Source organism: Lutra lutra, chromosome 6 (assembly GCF_902655055.1).
Source record: "Lutra lutra chromosome 6, mLutLut1.2, whole genome shotgun sequence".
In the NCBI taxonomy this organism is placed as follows: Eukaryota; Metazoa; Chordata; class Mammalia; order Carnivora; family Mustelidae; genus Lutra; species Lutra lutra.
Genome location: NC_062283.1, coordinates 47768193 through 47790574, shown reverse-complemented (window position 1 = coordinate 47790574; position 22382 = coordinate 47768193). Strand labels below are relative to the sequence as shown.

At 36.0% G+C, this 22382-nt stretch overlaps 1 protein-coding gene across 2 annotated transcripts in view; it reads right to left on the bottom strand.

The window, feature by feature from the left end:
* Positions 1 to 1742: 1742 nt before the first annotated feature.
* Positions 1743 to 22382, bottom strand: part of KHDRBS2 (KH RNA binding domain containing, signal transduction associated 2) — a 618929-nt gene continuing 598289 nt past the window's right edge. The window contains exons 10-14 of one of the 2 annotated variants that reach the window (XR_007128209.1): positions 7850 to 7928; positions 5317 to 5350; positions 4612 to 4781; positions 2889 to 3000; positions 1743 to 2051 (exon numbers count right to left, since the gene is read on the bottom strand). The gene's annotated coding sequence lies outside the window, so the exon portion shown is untranslated. The remainder of the gene's footprint in view (positions 2052 to 2888; positions 3001 to 4611; positions 4782 to 5316; positions 5351 to 7849; positions 7929 to 22382) is intronic. The other variant, XR_007128210.1, reaches the window with a different exon arrangement.

Genomic DNA, 22382 nt, shown 5'->3' with positions numbered 1-22382 from the left:
CAGCTCACTTCTTGCATTCCATGTCATTCATATGCATGGAAATAATCTGGGAATTCTGGCGTCCTTTGCAACTTGCTAGGAAGGGTATTAACATTTGTGAGAATCACCACCTGGAGGTGAATTTGAAGGGTGTGGTCTGAAGAAGGGGTCAGACGAGGCTGAGCAGTGTAATACAGTCTTGTGACACTAAGCTTAGCAGAAACGAAGAAGAACACTTTTTCTCTGCCTCCTGCTCAGGATTTGGCGCAGCTCAGACGTGAGACAGACTTAACCTTTAACGAAAGGAGAAGAGCTGCAAACGGTACAGTGACTGCAGGAGTTCACGCTCCGGAGAACCTGTGAGATCTTTACGATGAGCGCAGTGTTTCTTGCCTAAGAATTCAGTGGAGCAGGTGGCCTATGTCAGATCTTAGGTGAGTCAGGGTCCAGTCGAGACAAACGGGATTCACTTTGAATATTTGTTAAACGGAAGATTCAAATGCAGGAAATTGATTAAAGCACAAAACAGGTGATGAAAGCCAACCAGAGAAAAGTGAGGTGACAGGAGACTTAGCGACAGGAGCAAGGCATAACCCACCCTGGCTGGAGGGACACAGGATGAAAAGAGGGTACCAAAACCTAGGAGCCATGTGTTACCAGGTAAGAACTGGAACGTGGCAGGCTTTAGCAGTGGGAGGTGGGCACGGAAGAGACAGCTTCTGCCTGAGAAGGTGCAGGAGGCAAACAGTGTTGAGAAGAGTGCCCTGACTGCTCCCTTCTTCCCCATCTCTTGTCACCTCCCAATGTCCCCACTCCCAAGTTCCAGTGGCAGAAGCCAGCAACAGTTCCCCTGAGACAGCGCTCTAGGAAAGGAAGCCTCAGGGATCAGAATTTCCTGTCCCCTAGTCAGCCAGAGGGAGGGCAAGGAATGGATCCAAGGGCAATCAAGCCCATGACCCCATCAAGAGAGTTATGTTATAGAAATCCCAGGACTAGCTGGCTGACGAAAGGAAGCCTGCACTCCAAAAACTGGGTTCTTAGAAGGTTTGAGTAGAAGAAAACCTATCTTTAAGTCATGTTTCCTTTCTCTGCTTTGCTTGGCTAGAAGGTCAACGTAAAATCAGAACATCTGCATGCACAGTCCCAAAATACATTCTAATTTGGCTAGAAACTCTCATCAGTAAAGAAACCTGATTTTTTTTCTCTAAAAGAAATTGCATTTTAATGTCCTATTTTGTAAAACTTAGCCTACATGTAGGATTTTCTGTTTGTTGTGCTAGTATATTTGACAAATCAGAAGATCCTTGAATTATCAAACAAAGGCTTATTTGCCTAAATTACCATGCTGGCCCGACACTGAGATGTGGGGTTTGTTTTGAGTCTTTGCACATTTAGTGACCTGCGGTATTTTGATAAATGCCATTGCCTACAACTATTCAGTAGGAGGTTTGGGCACCATCTGTGTTTGTTTCTGTAGGAGCCATAAATGCCTAGAGAAAAATCTGATGCTCATTTCAAAGATGCAGTATAAACAAAATTCAAGATGATGCCTTTAACATAATTATTCCACCTTTCATTTACATAGTACTTTATGCATTTCAAAGTGATTTGATATGCTTTCATTTAATGGATCTTCACAGAACTTGTGAAGTTAGGTATGGGCTTCTAAAAGATAGGAAAGCGCAACAAGGAGTCTTTTAGGAGTAGTTGGATCTCCTGCTGATAGTAATAGAATACACTTATCGAGCACCTTCCCTGTGCCAGGCACCTTGAAAGCGTATCACATGTATTAACTCATTTAATCATCAGGACAATTCTACGATGTAGGTATTATTATATTTTTATTTTCAGGAGAGAGGAGCTAAGAGAGGCAGCGTGGCTAATTGGCATAATAAGAGAAATGAGCCCTAGCAGGCTAACAAAATACTATCCATCTTAAGCAGTATCTTCTTTAAATATGTTCTTAACAAGCAGTGTTCTTAATTACAGACATGTATTTATATTAGGTTTCTTCTTCTTCCAAAATGTGCATGTAACTCGGTCATGTGCTGGTAAACTGGCTCACTTCCTTTCTGCAAAAGAGAGAGCAAGAAAAAGAAAAAAACAAAACTCTAATTTATAGCATGCTGTGGTCTGAATGGTCTGCCTCTCTCCCAGGAGAATTCATGTTGGCATCCTCATGCCCAGGTGATGGTGTTAGAAGGTGGGGCCGTTGGGAGATAATTAGGTCATGAAGGTGGAGCCCTCATGAGTGGGATTAGTGATCTTATAAACAAGATTCCTCTGAGCTCCTTAGATAGAAGGAGAAGGCTGTAAGCCCTCACAGGACTGTCCCGTCCCCCCATCTCACACTCCCACCCTACGGAACTGTGAGGAGTTAATTTCTGTTGTTTAGAAGCTACCCGCTCTGTGGTATTTTTTTTAAAATAACAGCCTGGATGGACTGGACAAAGACAAAACCCTTGACAATTTCCGTGGTCTGAGTAGCCCCTGCAGGGTCTACTTCAAGATACCAAAGTGAACTCACTGAATGCTTAGTTGAGAAGAGATGTGGATATTTGGATCTCATTCGCTTACGGCTCTAGCACACCAGTGGCTGATTAAAATTACTGTTGTACTCCAGATGACACGTATGCCATGGATGTGATGATCTACTCTTGAAATAGTCTTAAAACACAAGTTCATTTTTATTTTCAGATGTTTTATGCAACTCAATATGAATTAAACTGTAGATATGTTCAGTGTTCAGTCACTACTTAGAATGAATTTTGTAATCATGTTTATGTTGAAATGTTTTTCGCTGATGATAATCAAGCTTGTCTGGGTTGAGGAGCTGCTGGAGCATCTGGAGAGAGGAGAGGGGAGGCGGGGAAAAGTGTAGCTATTCATGATGATCGGTAGATACAAACCTTGAGCCGGGTGCCAGCCTTTTCTCAAACCAGAGTTCCTTGGGTTATTTTGTAGCCAATGAGGTTACTAAGATTCCAATTAGCAATCTGGAAGTCTTGCATTTGGGTCCACCTAAGAATTCCATGTGTGTGTTACAGAGTATAGTCATGTGAGGAGTTCACCCAATAGTCCCCTAAGGAAGAGTGGACATTTGTTTAAACCCCTCTAGCCCAGAGCCACATCAATTGAACCAGAAACAATGGGGATGGGCAGTCCGGACTTCCTTGAGTGCCACTGAGGCTGAGCTGATAGGTGTCCTGTTCTGTGACAGTTGCTTCTGCCCAAGCTCCCTCTTCTGGATCCTACCTGACCCTTCTCTAATGCCAAAAATAAAAAAGTATCTGCTTTTATTGTCACCGCTGTCGCACGTTAAAAATGTTTTACAAACACATGTCCACAACTAAACACCATGTGATGCCTTCTACTTTCCCTTTTATTCTCCAAAACACATATATAAATTATAAATTCAGAGCTTTCTATCATCATGTTATCATATTCTTTTCTCATCTGTCTCTGATTTTCTGTTTATTCTTTGTTCTTCCTATTATTTTTCTTGTCAATGAAACTGTTCCCAAAAGTATTATAAAATTTTACGGGGGAAATATGAATATCTCCTGACTTTTTTTTTTTTTTTTTACAACAACCACAACCACAACCACAAAATGCTAAGGAAGCTTGGCTTGTTTGGTGCTGGGAAGATGTAATGCAGCAACATAAAGATTCTCAGTGATCTTTCTGACAGTCACGCCTTCAAAACTGTTAACAACCCAAACCAAAACAATGGCAAAACAAGCCTGTTCTTAAAAAAAAAAAAAAAGCAGATCTGCAGAAAGCTTGGGAAAGCTTATTTATAAAGGCTTTCTCCTTCCCACTGACAGATTTGGTGATGTCGCCCTCCACAGAGAGACTGGTCTAAGAAGAGGGGTTTACCAGCTGTTCTGGACACAAACATGGATGGGAAATGCCCTTCCTTGAAGCTTGCAGCTTGCACCTCTTTTGCCTTTTCCATCTTCTTATTGGGAAAGAAAAAGTCTAAAAGCTTACTCTTAAAAAGTAACAATTGTTGAAAATCTTTGCTAGATTATTGGTTCTGGGTCAAGAAACAAATTAATTAAACAAAACCTTCATAGATCAAATACTTGATCCTTCAGGCAGAGACCATTGGAAACTTCCCTACACAGAAGGTGGGATGGGATAAATCTAAATGTTTCATTCATTCAACAAGCAAATATATGTCAGGCACATTTTGGGTGCCAATCCCTATGATAAAGATTTAAAAATTCAAATTTGAATAAAATATAGATTTTTGTCCTTGGCAGTTTGTAGTCTAAACTGCATCTACTAATTATGACAAACATTCTTTATTATAAGTAGTAAAATCTATAATCTCTATCTACCTATATATCCACATATAGATATATCTTCCCCCATATATATAATCAATATATAATCCATAATAACATATAAGCTTTCAAGCAATAATACACAAGCTTTCAAGTAAGACTTTAAAACTGAGTTTCATATTAGAAGAGAATGGAACATTTCCAAGTGTTTATTGTTATAAATTCTATCATCCCGTTAACATAATAGGAATCTGAAATGCAGGCAAAAAACTTTAAAGGCAAGATTTTGTTTGGCACTAAAGAGAGTAAAAGAAAAAAAAAAAAAGAAACTTTCACCTACCTTCTGTCCATATCTGACTTTTCATCCAAATCTCACCTCTTCTGGGAAGCCTTCTTTTAAAATCCCAGCCCATATTAACCACTTCTTTTTAAAGCCGCATAATTAACATATTAATATGGTCCACATATATTTTAATCAGTGGTTGTTATTCATAGTCACTTCAGAATCACCTGTGGAGTTTAGAAAATACACATTTCCAGGCTCTAAGCTCAGACACTTATTAAGTCAATGCAAATACGGTCCTCACATTTGTATTTTTAAAGCACACCACACATATTGCATTCCCAGTTAAGAACCACTGTTCACATTGCACTACAGGATTTGGCATTTTATAATACCTTATAATCCATATTCGTACATTTATATTCTTCTATCCCCAAGTAAACCTTAAGCATCTTTTGGGTATAGGCACAGACTTTTATTTACTTTGTTCTCTGCAGCACACAGAACCTACTCTGCACTGGTAAGAATTTCTACACTTCTTTTTTGAAAAAGGAATTTCTTCTCAACAACCTCTATGGAATACTATCATCTCTGCTTTTCTATCTATATTTCTTACACAGTGGTGGAACAAAATTGATTATAAGCAAATGTCATTTATTCATCTTTATTTAATATTGTTTTCAGATAGGTTCCTGAATTAGGGCAATCTGTAGAGAGTTTCTGAGAAAGATGCTAATTCTAGCATAGTGGAGTTAAACTTACATTGGTTCAAATCCAAATGATCTTCTTATCTGGCCTATGGTGAGGAGAAAAATGAAAGAAAAAAGTATAAAAAGTACAGGCCCGTAGTAAGCATTTATAATAGCTAACATATATTATATATATATATATATATATATGTATATGTATATGCATATATATAATAAACATATATCATAATAAAGAATATAAGAATTTTCATATATATTTATATTTCCATAACATAAGAATTTTCCTCAGTGTCCAGATTTCATGCCTTATATCCTGATAACCAGTTACTCCCAGAGACATCTGTCTAGGCAGAGAATGTCAGAGCTGGGAGACCTGCTGAAATGAAATGGTCCTCGATCTTCCTTTTAACCTTTGAGGCAATTTAGGCCTAGTAGCTAAAGCAATCTGTACACATTCGTGGAATTGGAATGTTCTGCCCCACAGACCTATTTTAAGAGTCGGAAGAACAGGGACGCCTGGGTGGCTCAGTTGGTTGAGCGGCTGCCTTCGGCTCAGGTCATGATCCCAGCATCCTGGGATCGAGTCCCACATTGGGCTCCTTGCTCGGCAGGGAGCCTGCTTCTCCCTCTGCCTCTGCCTGCCACTCTGTCTGCTTATGCTCTCCCTCTCTCTCTCTCTCTCTGACAAATAAATAAATAAAAACTTAAAAAAAAAAAAAAGGGTCGGAAGAACACAGGGAAAGCCCTATGTAGAAAAACTAGTCACTTAATAAATCATTGTTATTATCATTAGTATAGTAATAGTGATATCCTGAACCACAACCTAGCTCAGTTAGTGCTCTTTTCTTGCATCTTAAAATGTATGTTCCTTTATAATAATATAGTCTTATAATAGCTAATAAGAATAACAAATTAAAACTATTGATAATCTTTGAATATGTTCAGTAAAATCCTGCTACTCATTTCAGCCAGCAAATAGGAAGATCGTGTACCATCTTCCGACCTATGCTGTTAAGGAGTCAGACCTTAGTCTGGTTTCAGTTTGCCCACTATGAGACGAGGCCGTGCTAGTCAATCTCTCCATCTCTGTTTCTTCAATTGTAAAACAAGGGAAATAAAGTATCTCCCTCATCGGGTTACGAAGAATTCATTATGCAGGAAAGTATTTCAAAGTCTCAGGTGAATAGCAAGCTTCCAAAAAAAGGTTATTTTATTATTATTAACATTTTATTATTATTTATAGACAAGGTTACCATAATTTGTCATCCATACTGGGACATGTCTGAGAGTGAAAGTCGGGACTCTCAGTAATTACACTAGGACAACAGGCATAAACCAGGACGCACAGCCACCTTATCTACAATGTATACTCTAGCTAAAAACAAATCCCTAAGGGAATGTTAGACTGTGCAGAAAAATTTCCATGGAACTCTTTGGAAAGATGATATGTATAGGTCAGATTCAAGATCCTCTGAGACAAAATAGGAGGCATGATGTTTTTATAGTATTTGTAACTTAGCTGAAGGTTAAAGTCCCTGAAGTCTCTCTGACTAGGTCCTAGAAAGTGCACTTTAATTAAAAAAAATTATTTTAATTACCTGCAAGAGAAACTTTTCTGAAATCCCTTATCCAATTTCATGTCTCATTAAAACAAATATATACATTGCAATTTATACTCTTGAAACAGATTATTTTTTATTTTTGTATCTTTTAAGTTTATATTTATGTCAATAATCTCTACACCCAACATGGATGGGGCTTGAACTCACAATCCTGAGATCAAGAGTTGCATGCTCTTCCAACAGAGTCAACCAGGAGCCCCACAATTTTTTTTTTTTTTAATAAAAGCGTGCATGAAGAAGAAAACAAGCTTCTATTTTGAAGCAAATATATCACTGCCCACCCACCCATCCATTTCTCCTTTTGTTTTAAAACAAAGTAGAATTTTAGGAGGGAACAAATTATCATGTCCCCAGTCTATCGTGTTCTGTCCCACTCTGCCCCATTCCACCTTCCACCCCATTTCATTCGACAGACATTTACTGGACGCCCACTATATAGTGTCCTTCCTGCCCGCTACACTGAACTTTCCCTCTGAGACAAAAAGGTGACATCGAGAAGGCTGTCAAAGATAACTCTTGAGACACAAGCTCCATAAAGATGTCTCATATGTAGTGGATGACCTTTCCTCTCCTCAGGAACTTTCTGTCCCCCATCTGCCTTTTAATAAAAATCAAGTGAATATCATCACAATCCCTCAACAAAATATATTTCCTTATTAGTTGATTTTTGTTTTGATTGTATTATGTAATACAGAAATTCATAACCTCAAGTTCCGCAGGTGCAAGACATAGGAAAATCGTGCACATAGAGAATCAGCGCATAACTGCTGTGCTGCTGTGATGAGGAATAAAACTAAAAGTCTCTCACTAGTTTGACATTCACTGAGGGTCCCACTTAGCCTCTATCAGATGAAAGATCTGCTTGATCCATTTAAGCATTTGTTTTTGGGCCATAATGAAGTGTTCTGCACCTGTCTTGTAAGCAGAGTACATTAAGGAAATCAAATAGATGATTGGGCTCACCTCCATCGTTTCAAACGCTGAACCTCCAGTCAGTGTCAGATATATTCCATCTTCTGGCTTCTCCATCATACATCTTCACCTATAGTCCCAGATGAGTGGAACAATTTAGAGCATTGTGCAATCACACCTATAGGCCCCTCTAAGGCATTCCCATATGGTGTATCAATTCAGTTCATGGCAAATTTAACAATAGTAGTGGCTGTCACACATACTCAAAACAAAATAAATTATCCATCCAACCTCTTGTACTTAAGTGCTTTTTATATTCTGTGTTTTAGAAAAACAGTTTAACTTTAAGCAGCATTCTAGCTATGATCAGTCTCTCCTGAGGAAGTATTTTATGAGATTGAATGAAGATAATGACAACCATTTGTCATTGCCATTAGCATAAAGCATGAGGCACTCTACAATATTTATAAGCAGGTAAGTCATGACAGTAAAAATATGACTTCCTAGAACTTGGGCAGGTGTCTGACTACGGCTGACTGCTATTCGGTAAAGTGAAACGGGTCTAAGTCTGGTAGTACTATATTTAATGGCATGTTCATCGTAAGACCTAATTGTTTTCCACCACAGGGTATGGACCTTTATGTCCTCCATCAACCAAAAACCAACAGTCATACTGCTTAATGGCTGTTCAATTAATGTTTATGTGCTACTTTTACACCCTGAATTATTTGATGAATAAACTCTAAGAAGCTATTTGAGAACTAAGTTTAATGGAACCTTAACTATTATAAAAAAAGTTCCCAGGATTCTTACGGTAACTCCAACTATCAGCTAGGGAATAGAGCACATACATTGATATTCAGAAACCTTTTCCCTTCCTGTAAGAATGACAGAAAAATCAAAGTTCTAGAAGGAAATGGTCTATGTATCTTGAGCCTTACTGCCTTCAAACTGAAGATCAAAATAGGGTTAGAATTACAAGTGACCAGGTCAGACTAAGGCAAATGTGAGACTTGGTTTATGATACTTAAAAAGGCTCTGCTTTTGTGTTTCAAGTACTTTCTTAACTTGTAACTCTTTACCTGCTAATATTTCTACTTTCCTGATACAAAGACTTTGCTGAAAGCACTAGTTGATTAAAAATGTGTTAATTCAACACCTTCTTTAGCTAGAAGTTTTGTGAAATTGCTAAAAGTGTATTTTCACTGAAAGATTGCCACTTTTGAATTTGTGAGAAAAAAATGTTTTGTGACTTTTGTCATAAAAATATTTGTCACAAAAAATATTTTTACTATATTTGGATAAAGTAGTGTTTTTTTTCATTCACCGTTTTTTCTTTCTGATAAGAGTCCTGATGTCTCCACCACTAGGTCAATTAATGATATTTCTTACTGTTCCAAATTAGTTGGGCACCATTAGATACAGGAAAAAGAAAGAAAGAAAGAAAGAAAGAAAGAAAGAAAGAAAGAAAGAAAGAAAGAAAGAAAGAAGAACTGAGGAAATGAGAGATACTGCATATTTCCTTTGGAAATTACACATGGTAACACTACACATGGTATTTGCAAATGCTGATGTGTGTATTTTAACAGAATGGTGGCTGTCCTCTTCTTCTTGTCTTGTGGTTTAATGTATCAACAAGAGGTTCATGAACAAGGACAAATGAGATAGCAAGTTGAAGAGATGTCAAATGTTCTTGACAACTTCCCACTAAGGGCACAACTGAGAAATGAATTGATCACCTAGTTGGTTGACGTTTAAATCTCAATAAATTGATTATAAAGCAATGAACCTTTGATTTTCTAGTTCATTTTGGGTTTCCTAAACAGTGTTTCATGAAACATATGTAATTGAATTGATTTGAATTTGATTAGTTTAGCACTATAGTTTCATTATTTGTTATAAATAAAGGTGGCTGTGTGGTGTTACAGTACATTAAGAAACATTTTAGTAGAGCGATTGACTTTCATTATGATTTTTAAATGTATCATTACTTGATATTAAAACCAATCATTACAACTTAACTGGATATACCTTTTCCAATTCTATGTTTTGTTAGATACTAATTAATCTTCAAATTCAATGATTTTTAAATGTATTATTACTTGATATTAAAACCAATCTTTACAACTTAACTGGATATACCTTTTCCAATTCTATGTTTTGTTAGATACTAATTAATCTTCAAATTCATTTCTAGTAGATATTGAAGCTACTGAGCAAGTAACATGTAACAAAAATTTGAATGTGCTGCATAGGCATTTGATGGAATAACTGATTAGGAATGAGACAATAAAACCTCAATATTTTAATAAAAATCTATATAATATGTTTCCCTAGTTATTTTTTTTTAAAGATTTCATTTATTTATTTGACACAGAGAGAGAGAGAGAGCATAAGTAAGGGGAGTGGCAGAAAGACTGAGAGGCAGGCTCCCCGCAGAGCAGGGAAAGCCTGATGTGGGACTTGATCCCAGGACCCTGGGAACATGATCTGAGCCAAAGGCTTAACCAGCTGAGCCACCCAGGTGCTCCTGGAGCTATAAGATATCTTATAGCTGATTTTTATATGTCAAAATTAGAGTAGAGGAAACTAAGGGAAATAGAATATTGGGAATAAACCATGTATGTCATTCTGCTAAAATAATACATAAATCATTGGTGTTAAAATAATCAGGCTAATGGATGATACTTCAGTGTTTTATGTTGTACACTTTTTTTTCTGTTGAGTCCATTATAAGGGCATATTTTGAAATGTGAAAGGAATTACATCACTTATAAGTAATGCTTAGATTCTCCACAAATGCAAAGTGGAACAAGTAGTTGGCAGTTTGTTGGGTAATTTTGGCAAGTGTCCTATTTAATTTAATAAATAATACTTATTTCTAAACTTCACGTTTTAAAATAGAAAGAAAATAAACTTTCAAAACTGCCTAATCAGTACAATTAGATGCTGGGAAATATATGACATAGAAAATAGAATACTAAACAAATTCCATTACTGTTTGAAATAAGAATCTTATTCATTTACTTAAGTTCTGGCAAAGTCGGAATATCTTCTGAAGGAACTAGTATACCTAGAATTAAAGACTGTGAAATTGATATTCTATACAAATAAGCAAGACTTTGTTTTGTTTTTATATATATATATATATATATATATATATATGGTTTTTTTTAAAGATTTTATTTATTTATTTGACAGAGAGAGAGATCACAAGCAGGAAGAGGCAGGTAGAGAGAGAGGAGGAAGCAGGCTCCCTGCTGAGCAGAGAGCCCGATGCGGGGCTCAATCCCAGGACCCTGAGATCATGACCTGAGCCAAAGGCAGCGGCTTAACCCACTGAGCCACCCAGGCGCCCCATGTTTTTATATTTTTAATCATAAGGATCATTCATAGATTAGTTCGTGCTCCAGTGATTTGATTTTGAAATTTAATTCCATCATAATACATAGTCATTTACAAATTAACAGACTATGACTTGTCCTAAAATTTCTGTTGCCAAATCCTGTTTTCTTTTCTTTTCTTTTTTTTTTTTTAAGATTTCTTTATTTAATTTAGAGAGAGGGAGAAAGAGGGAACAAGGGCAAAGGGTGAAGGAGAGAGAGAATCTCAAGCAGACTCACCACTAAGCATGGAGCCTGAGGCAGGGCTCGATCCCACAACCCTGAGATCATGACCTGAGCCAAATCAAGACTTAGCCAACTGAGCCACCCAGGCCCCCTACTAAATTTTTTTTTAAATCTGTTTTTACATTAAACATAACCAAAGATAAATAAAACAACTACCATATTTATGAATCAATAGTCTGATAAGATAAATAATTATATTTTGATGTCTATGGCCCTTTTAAGAATAAAAATATTAGTTATTATTAATTAAATATGTAAATTATTTGAGAAGTTTGGTATGCGTCCTCTCTATAAAATTGACTGAATGCAACTGCAATATATTAATGTTAACAGCCAAGTTTATTTGGGGAAACAGGTATAATTCTATTGCAATAATAATGAATTCTAATTAGAAAATCAATGAAATAAAGCCTATATAGTATATTTTAACATTGCTAAAAACAAATCCAGCCTAAGAAGGGTAGAAATGTACATTTAGATATTTACCAAATATCATAATCAAATAATTTCTCTTTACAGATAAATGCTTTCTCTAGAAATACTCTGTAGCATGTCAGTATCTTACTTTGTGTATGGACATCATAGGTATAGTTAAAATCTACACTTTATATTACATTCCTAGGCCCTTCCATCTCCTACACTGGGGAAGGGAGGCGGCAAGGATCATCTCATCATCCAATACATGTATTTATTTTACTATTTGCAACTTAAGGAGCTGTTATCTTATTTATATAATAAGCTCTAATATTTTAATTAGTCACATATGTTTAATAAAAAGTGCATTTATCAATCTCAGCAGTTAACTAGAAATCTGTGAGGTTTTGAGCACACCAGCACCTGAAGTGTTCTAGTACAGTTCAGCTCTCTCACCACATGAACAGGAATTCAGGAACTCATGTCAAATTCAGGGATGAGGTTTGGGTTGGAACTGAATAAGCCTAAGACTCTTTTAAGTATGCTTTATATATTTTCTGTACAGTGTCAACAGCAGCTTAATTGTAAAGCAGTAAATTCTGTTCATCTGATGTACTCATTCAACAGTGGGTTCGCACAAATAGGTATTCCTAGGTGCTTGTGATGTACTTTAGCAACAAAGCTGGACAGAGATAAATTGGACCAAATAGCAGAATCCTTTCAGAGGACTAGCCCAAATTTTTGCACTGCTAAATGAAATTGTTTAGTAAATTAAATCAAGATCAACTGATAATCTGTATAATTTAGACTCAAACCTTCCAGCATCTTTTTCTCAAAAACAGGGTGCTTGGTTTAAAATTAGGAAATTGCAGTGACTTTTTTTGGCCTTTGCAAATTGAGCCAAGATTAGATTTTGAAACTCACAGGACATTTAAGATCTCAATTATCCAATAGTCATATAGTCCTTTTTTTTTTTTTTAAAGATGGAAGGACTAATGTAAGTAATAGTGAAAGGATGGCCAAAGTTATGTTAATTGTTGTCTAGTGGTAGAATGACAACCCATTTTGTTTTCTTTTGAAGTTCTTTTAATCATAGATGTGAAAGAAATGGGAGTTGCAGTTTTGATATGTTATAAATCAAGTTAGAATGTTTCCATTAATTTCTTAATTAGTGTTTCACACTTAATTAATTTCAATTCCATTCTGTCCTAACTAAATTCAGAAAGTTATTAATTTAGATTTTACAAAAATCTGTACAAAATTTTACAAAAATTGTGTAGTTCTATAATCATTAGCCTCTTGATTTTGAGTAATTTCATATGCATCTGACACCAATAGGCTATTTTTTTAAAAGTCTTCAATATTATGCCATGGGTTAAGGAAACATTTAAGTATTAATTATTAAAGTTATGCATAAATGTTTAGATATAGGTAAAAGTAAGTCTCAATACTTTGGGAATGTGTTTTATTGTAAGATGTTTAATAACTGAACAGTGTTTAATAAATGAAGAGTGTTCTTTCCCATACAGCCTTGATTGTTCTTTCTTCCACTGCTGGCCACTATCATTTACAAAACCAAGATGGTTATTGTGGAGAGGTTAATGTCTCAGCCCAACTCCCACCATATAGACTTCATGTAATTTTGGACAAACCTCTTAACGCTGTGAAATTTTGCTTTCTTATCAAAAAAATTTGACCTGCTTTCATCTTGGAGCTGTTGTGATAATCATAATATAATTGTAAATGTTTTCAAAAGTATCAAGGCATAATAAATAGGTATGTTTAAAAATACATATGTGTGAACTTATAATGTCATATACAGTATTAACATTTTACATATAAAAATAATTTACATAATCCTAGTAGCACATATGAAATATAAGATCAGAAGTGGATGAAAGCTGGGGCACCTGGGTGGCTCAGTGGGTTAAGCCTCTGCCTTCGGCTCAGGTCATGATCCCAGGGTCCTGGGATCGAGCCCCACATCGGGCTCTCTGCTCAGCGGGGGGCCTGCTTCCTCCTCTCTCTCTGCCTGCCTCTCTGCCTACTTGTGATCTCTGTCTGTCAAATAAATAAATAAAATCCTTAAAAAAAAAAAGAAGTAGATGAAAGCTAATTGATAGATATTTATTCATTTCATTATATTTAATAGATGTCTCCCATCAGTCTGGTCTAGTATACTAGCTAAGTTAAAAAAAAAAAAACCCATGATGCCTTTTTCCAAGGGGGCTCAGATTTTTGCCATGAGAAAGGTAAAGCCTAGGTATTCTTTTCCAAAATATATCTTGAGTATCTTCAAACGAAGTTGCTGTGCTTGATGAAATTTTTTCTTCTGTGACATCTACCAATGTATTTAGCTCAGCCGACTGTTTGCATCCCCTGAATACTTTTTAGCTGCACGTTGTCATAAGACTGCTTTCTTTTAAACCTATTTCATTTAATCACAGGCTATTATTTCTAGTTAAAGTGCTTCCTTGAGTGATATAGTGAATAATAGAATAAGTGATGGAAAACTATGTGGATTCAGTAAGTCACTTGATTGTTATTTCAAAAGAACATAAACACCTTAGAGATAAATCCTGAGAGAATTAATTACTACACTTATAAAATCCCACATTAGACATCTTCTTAATAATCTAAATAGAACAAATAATAAATGCTTTTTGAGAACATTTATGGAGTTAATTCTTCTAACATGGTCTATTTTTTACTCACAATATATAGTATATGAAACTATAAAACTTTTAATAGATTGGAGGACAGTCTCTCTCAAACATCAGTATTACAAAGCAGTGTAATAAATATTACTTTGGCATATCCTTGGAATTCATAGATTTAGTGTTCTTGTTTTATAACATCTCTGAATGATTCTGAAGTTAAATGATGTGTAGTAATTCGTAACTTTCTAAAAGCACAAATTTGAATTAACATACACTGTAAGAGTCTGGTGCAAATGTTTGTTCCTTACTCAACATTGGACACATAGAAATTTTCCAGAGTGGTAAAAAAAATTTGCTGGTGAAAGTGAGGGGCAAGGGCAATGGCTTATGCAAATCAGATACAGAAGATAACAGAAATTCCAGGTACATTCAGTTGAGGGGTGTTCTGTGTTCTAAAGGGAAGGCATATTTTTACTTTTTGAAGTTACTGATTTATGTGATAAGTTGCACATGTTGGTGATTTTTGAATATTTTTAGATCCCAGGACATTACATTCCCTGAAGGACATAAAGGGTCGTCTATCTCCTTTTTCGTTTTGCTACCTGTTTCATCTCAGCACTTCTAATGGCTCTCTATCAGCCTTCTAGCTGCCCTCACGTTCTTTCCGAATCTTTTTTTCCTTGCTCTCATGTTCACCTTCATCTGGTGTCCTATCGTTAAGTATAATAAAATATAAAATACATTTCAATAGTGTTTGTCACTGATCTCTAAACAAAGGAAAACTCCATTTTATTTTTGCAATTGTACAGATTGGGGCAAATCAATACAACAGAACATGCCATTAGTAAACAAATAAGTAATCATTACTATTTTTCTAGAAATATATTTTTCCAGTTTATTTTCACTTTCCATTGAAGTTTTATTTTATTTAGGCTATCTCAACCTCACATGAAGGCTAACTTCTATACTTAAAGACACATGGTTTCTATTTAAGTAAGATGGGCAAATGAATATGGTCAGGGACAACATATATGGATTTTAGGGTTATTATGCATGACCCATTTTCTAGATAATCCAGGGAAAAGAGCTATTCCAAATATTTTGGTTTATGTATATAGAAGTGTTTAGAAATTTATCATCAGACTTTAATCTTGGCAACATCCATAATAAAAGAATCTCTCCTCTAATTCCTTTTTACCGGCTTGGAGAATCAATTATACATTTGCATTTTGGTTTCCTCTCAAACTTAGTTCACTACAAAATTTGTCAATCAAAATCAGAGGGGACAGTCACGTGCAGGGGTTAAGGAAGAGGTTTCTGATTGTGACTGCTTCGGTTTAGAGTCCACTCCACTGCCCAGTGATGTCACCTTGGGGAAGTCATTCTATCTCAGGCCTGAATTGCTCATTTAGAGAATGGGGATACCCTAGAACTTGCATCATAGGGTTATTGAGAAAATAGATGAAATAATTCCTAAAAATAGTTAAGACTGTGCTTGATATGTCTTATGCATGCCATTAGTGCCAAGATCTCTTTCTTCATATTATTGTCATTATTGAAACAACGTACCAAATTATCACTAGTCTTACTTTCATTTTTACCTCTATTTCAGTGTAAGCTATAGATGTGCAACATTACTATAAGATTCTTGTGTATAAACGTATCTTATATTACCTGTTAAGAAGATACCCAGGATATGTTTGCTTATGAATATAAATGGTGAGCATTTTTACATCTGTAGTCTAAGGCCTACATTAGCTGAGTATTTTGGTAAAGATTATTTAAAAACATCTAAGCTACAAATTGATTTGGATAATGAAATGTTTTTTTATTAAATTAGCTTTTATTTACACATTTTATACACAGCATGAAGGTGTCTCAAAGTTAAAATTTTTAGTTAAGGAAAAATAATTTGGGGAGAATATTAACTAAATTTGGGGATGATATACTCACACCTGTATATCTCACAATTTTATGAACAGGTGGTATTATTATCCCCCTCTTACCTATAAGAAAACTGAAGCTTCACAAGTTCAAGTAATTTTGCTTACAATGTAGAGCATCTATTGTGGGTTAAAGTTTCATAGTATAAATAATGCAACTTTAATCCTCCACATACAAATCAACCTTATGGGAATAGGTATTAGCTTGCTTTTTCACAAAGAAACAAATTCAGCTCACTGCTGAAAATTAAAATTGCATGTAGGTATACAACAGAATCCCATTTCAAATGAATAAATAAGTAACGAGCAGCTGAAGAATGGAGGAAGAACGAAAGGAAGAGAAAGAAAATCAGAAGGAATACCAACCAAGCTATTAACAGAGCTGTCTCTGAGGATTAGGATTATGGATTTGGGATAATTACATTACATATTTGTATTGTACATTATAATCTTCCCTGTTTAAAGATGTTTATAACTAGTGTTATTCCAGGGGCACTTGGGTGGCTCAGTTTGTTAAATGTCTGCCTTTGGCTCAGGTCATGACTCCAGGGTCCTAGGATTAAGACTTTCAGCAGACTCCCTGTTCAGTGGGGTGTCTGCTTCTCTCTCTCTTTTTTGCCCCTCCCCCTCCTCTTTTGCCCCTCCCCCTGCTCATGCTTTCTCTCAGATAAATAAAATTTTAAAAATAAATAAATAAATTAATTAAAATCAGTTTACTCCAGCACAGATGTTATACATTGATCTTGGTGAATTCCGTAAGTATGTTTATTAAAGTTTATCTTTTATTTTCAAAGTTTATTAAACTTTATTTTATTAAAGTTTATATTTTGAAATAGAGTGCTTAGACTAATTAAAGACATTTTCTCACCTATTGCATCCCTTTATAGCTAAGAATTCAAGATTTGGTGAATAGGAGGTTGTATATAAATGTTAATTTATATATAACGATATATATATATTTTATTTGTCTGTTATATATAATGATATATATATATCGTTATTTGTCTGTTTTAATTGAATGTGATTTTTTCTTTTCTTGGCATACTTTTTGGTTTACAGTGGGCATGTACTGGTTTCAAAGTGGAGACAATAAACATTTCTTAACATGGCACTCTGTTGAATGCTTGGACAGTGCTATTTCCCCAGTAATAATCAGTTGCCCTTCTTTTGGCTTCTCAGATACCTGTGTGCAGTTGGGAAAATGACAGAAGGCATTGGGAAGGGAGGGGCAAGGTGGTATCAGAGAAGTTGAAAAATGTCCTAATGTCAAAAAAGGCAGGCTAAGAGGCTAGAATATGGGAAATATGCTATGTGTGTGTTAGGGCAGAATGAGACAAAGGGGAAGGAACATTTTCCTACTGATAGAAGTCACCCTGAGAGGCATCAAGGTGACAGGAAACCTATGTCCCCAGTTCTGACATTTGCTTGCAGAGGCTCTACCAAGATTATCTAAGAGTCTCCAAATTTCTCTTATAAGTAGATCATTCACTGTATTCTACTGTGAAGTATGAAACGTGATAGAACAGAAATTTGAACTAAATTAGTGTTTAGAAGCTCACTACCAATTTTTAAGATGGCTCACTCTGCACTTTTTTTTTTAAATAAAAGCAGATAAGCTGCCTGTTGTTAAGGTATCCGGTGGTATATGAATCAGACAGTTTCCTCTCCTGGTTTCTCAATTTGTCTGACAATAAAGTATAAGACACTGAGATGTGAAACAGCATATCAAGTAGAGTGACCTTTTTCTCCCACTGTAAATGATCTTTCTAGTACCAATTAATAAATTCCATGTAAAGAGACTAGGAAATTCATCTTTGTGCTAAATATGGAAGACTGGGGCCTGATTGTCAACAAGAACTGTGATTTTACTGTTAACTCAGATATTTTAGTAGGAAACTAGAATGTCCAGATAAATGCTACACATAATAGGAAATAATTCTTTTTTTTTTTTTAAAGATTTTATTTATTTATTTGACAGAGAGGTCACAAGCAGGCAGAGAGGCAGGCAGAGAGAGAGGAGGAAGCAGGCTCCCTGCTGAGCAGAGAGCCCGATGCGGGGCTCGATCCCAGGACTCTGAGATCATGATCTGAGCCGAAGGCAGCAGCTTAACCCACTGAGCCACCCAGGCGCCCCGGAAATAATTCTTTTTAAAATAGTTAACATTGAGTGATACCTTCACCTGTGTTCTTAACACATGACTGTGTAGTGAAGAACTACAAAAAGGTATTTCTGATTTGAAATTGACTCTCAGTGTTTAAAGCTGAGTTCTGATTTACAGATTGAAGAAAAAAAGCCTGAAATTGCTTTCTTGCTTATTTAATCATGTGAATGTTTTTTTTTTAATGTCAAAATGGAATTTAGATTATCAGTGAATTCATTTGTTCTACAAAAGACAATAGTCATGCTTTACAACAAATGTGGGATACTTTTCATCTGCATTTTTCTATGATGGAATCAGAACTTTTGGAAGAATGACAAATTTGAGCAAAGATCAAAATAAAGATGTAATTCAAGTTAAAATATTTTATCATAATCTTTTTTAGTCAATATTCATTATATTGCTAAAACCCAGAAATTATATTAAAGCTATCTGAGATTTTAGAATCTCTTTTCAGTTAAATTCATTCAAAGTTGGGGATCACCATAACATTTTGGAAAATGTGTGGGTTATCAAACTTTGTTTTAAATATTGGCTTTCCTATGTATTAGTAGTGTGACCTTAGTAAAACCTCTGAGCTTCAACCTCCTGTTCTATAAAATAGGGTTAGGCATTACAGATGTTTCATGTAAGTTTTTTTTTTTAATGTGACAATAACAGTACCTTGCCTGGAAGGTATGCTCAGAAAATACATGACCCAATATTATCATTGTTACTGTTAATACTCTAGCCTCACACTAAACATGAATAAATTTTATAAATTATACAATTGGATATTTTCAATTGTGTACTACAGAACATTTCGGAGTAAAAAATTAAACCTTCCTATGGAACCCGCAAGAGTGGCGAGTGGATGGGAGTTTTCCGTTAACAGGTGGTCTCTTGCTACTGAAACTGGTACTTGATACTCAGCCAACTCAGATTACTGATCACTATTCTTTATTCCCTTAAAAAAATAAACAGATCCAAAAACTTCTATATGATGTTAACCAAGAGATGTAGAAATAACGGGAGAGAAGTCTGTATGGATAAAGGGTTACATTTTTAAGGGACATTTGTGGTTTTCGGAATACCAGACTATTTATTTTTAAGTGAAGAAATAAAGGCACATGATTAATGTCTTAATGATACAGCTTGGGAAAAAACTATTTCCCTTAGAAGAATTCATGGGAACCTTTAATATGTTATTTTGTGTTATATTTACTTAAAAACTATCAGTGCTTCAATTGTTACTAAGTTAAATGGCTTCAATTCCATTAATATACTGAAAGTGAAAAGATCTAAATGTTACAAATAACACCTAAAAGCACTATTTGGTCTCTTAGGTGGCATCAGATTGATTCTAATTTAATCATACTTGAGTGTAGTAAAACTTTTTATTGGACAAATAGCAGGCACAAAGACTTTCTTACATATTAATGTTATTAGTACTATTTAAAATACTTTGTTTATGTCCAGACCAGCAGCCTTTTGTATTTTGGTGAACAGCAGTTCCCAGTTGTCACAGAATCATCAGTGTACCAAGAATTACAGCATTATCTGAATAAATGCATAGAACATACACAGGAATAACTTCAAGCTGCAGTTGCATGGAATGCGCTGTACTTTATGAACCTTAATTTGCCATGCAAGTTTGTATGACTTGCAGAGGTGAATGTCCCACTTGAGGATGTTTGCAGATCAGTGGATCTAGCCTCCTGGCTGCCATCTTTGGGACTTTAGGACTAGTGAGAGCAGACATGATGTCACAAAGCGAGGATGTTGGGACCCAGCGTCATTGTCTGATATCGACAAGAGAAGAAGGCACCCTTTGACTGGGCGAATGAATGTCTGTTAGCTAGGGCCGCTCTGAACAGTCTGCATTTTATCAAAGGTTTCTGCTGAAAGGCCAGTAACTTAGGGAAACTCTCATTCCCCATTGCCAGAGAAATCTACTGTATTCACTTCTGACTATCTTGAGAGTCAAACAAAGTTATGCAATAAACGACTGCAGTGTATGTTTAATTATATTTTTCTATACCTCAGCTTCATTTCAATCTTATGTCTCCAGACTGCCAGTTGGAGAAAAACAATCTCAGCTGAATATGAATTAATTTTGGTCAGGAGTTGCTTTATCAACTCAGAGATCGATTTTTGCCACATCTCTTTTTCCCGGGGTTGGATCTAAGTTTTGGAGTTTGTGGGGGGTGGGGGTGCAGCTGATCCTGTCACCTTTCCCATCGTATCTACACTACATGCACATCTGGCTCAGTGCTGGTCCGTGCTGATGCCACTGCACCCTCCCATTCTTCCTGCTGAGGCAGTGGTGTGTGTGGCTGTCCCTGCCACACCTGCCTCACTCTTGCCAGCATGGAGAAACATTCTGTAGAAACATTCTTCTGCAGACTAGCACCTGGTATACACTGGTGTGGGGGAACTCTGTGAAGCCGGATGCCTCCCTAGGCTCTACTTTAGATAACCGTCCCCTCTGTGTTCCAAACTTACGTGAGGCTTTTGTTGGACAATTGATACAATATACAGAATCCATTTTCTAGGCCATACGAATATCTTAAACTAATATCTTAGATATTGCTGCCTTTTGAGCTTTCTTCTCAACTTGGACAGTATTTATCTTGTAGAATATATATGGAAGAAGGTGGATGAGTCATTGACTGGTTGATTGTTTGGAGACTTTTAAATCTACTGTTAACACATAAGTTTATGTTCTGGTTAAAGCCTACTTAAAATCCAAGCTTCGAAACTCAAAATCCCCTTTCTCATAAGCCAATATTTTTGAGCTTAAAAACCCTTAACTTTTTATCTCAGTAGCCAAGAATGTTCTGTTCTCTTGCTCAGCACTGGTGTTTTTGCTGTGATAGCCCCGCCCTGAGTTAATGCGTTCAAAGGTGTAGTCTGAATGGTGAGAAAGCCACAGGTGATAAAACAACAGCAACAATAAAATAAAATCGTTTCAGTGGACACAAAAACATACTGATTAATATATCAAAATAGTAACAAACAGTGATTGGTTTCTCTTTCATTGCTTTACAAGATCAAGCCTATTGTTTGAAAAAGTCTCAAAGAAGAATAATATACAGGACATCTGGGTTAGAGATTCTTTCTCCCCTTGGTTTATAAAAATAGTAACATTTTTTAAAGAGTCAAATCACATGTGCAATGTTACTGGTAAATAAAATTCCGAACCGTATTCTCTGTAACTTTTGACTCTGATTCTGTGGCTTCACAAAGGGACTTGATGAGTTGAAGCCCATACAGCTTTAGATAGTTATTTTAACAGTTTGAATTTTAGAAAAGTTCTCCCAGATGAAGTTCGTAATTATAAGATTGACTACATGTGTGGATTGCCATGGTTCTCTGGAATACTTGCCTTAGCTCTGTTTATTACTTCAAAACTAGAGTGCCTTCCTTTTATTTTTCACATAAAGTCTGAACAATTTAACATAGCACTCAAGGACAACCACTTGACTTGACCATTCCTCTCTAGGCTTTGCTTTCACTCTGTGCCTTCAGGAAGCGGGACCACAGGGCCCATTGATCTGCTTTCCTCTGAAATACTTCCGGAACTTTTTGGACTCCGTGAAGTGACACAACCTATTCCCTTCGCTAGGTGGCCCTCTCTTCCTCATCTGGTGCTAGGACCCCTCCAGGCTCTCTCATACTGTTCTTAGAGGGCTAGTTGAAGGCTACTCGGTATTACAGATAATTGCGTAGTAAAAAGAAAAAGGACCATGTCCAGAAGAAGAAATTTGGGGTTTCAGCCGTATTTCAAATGTCATGGC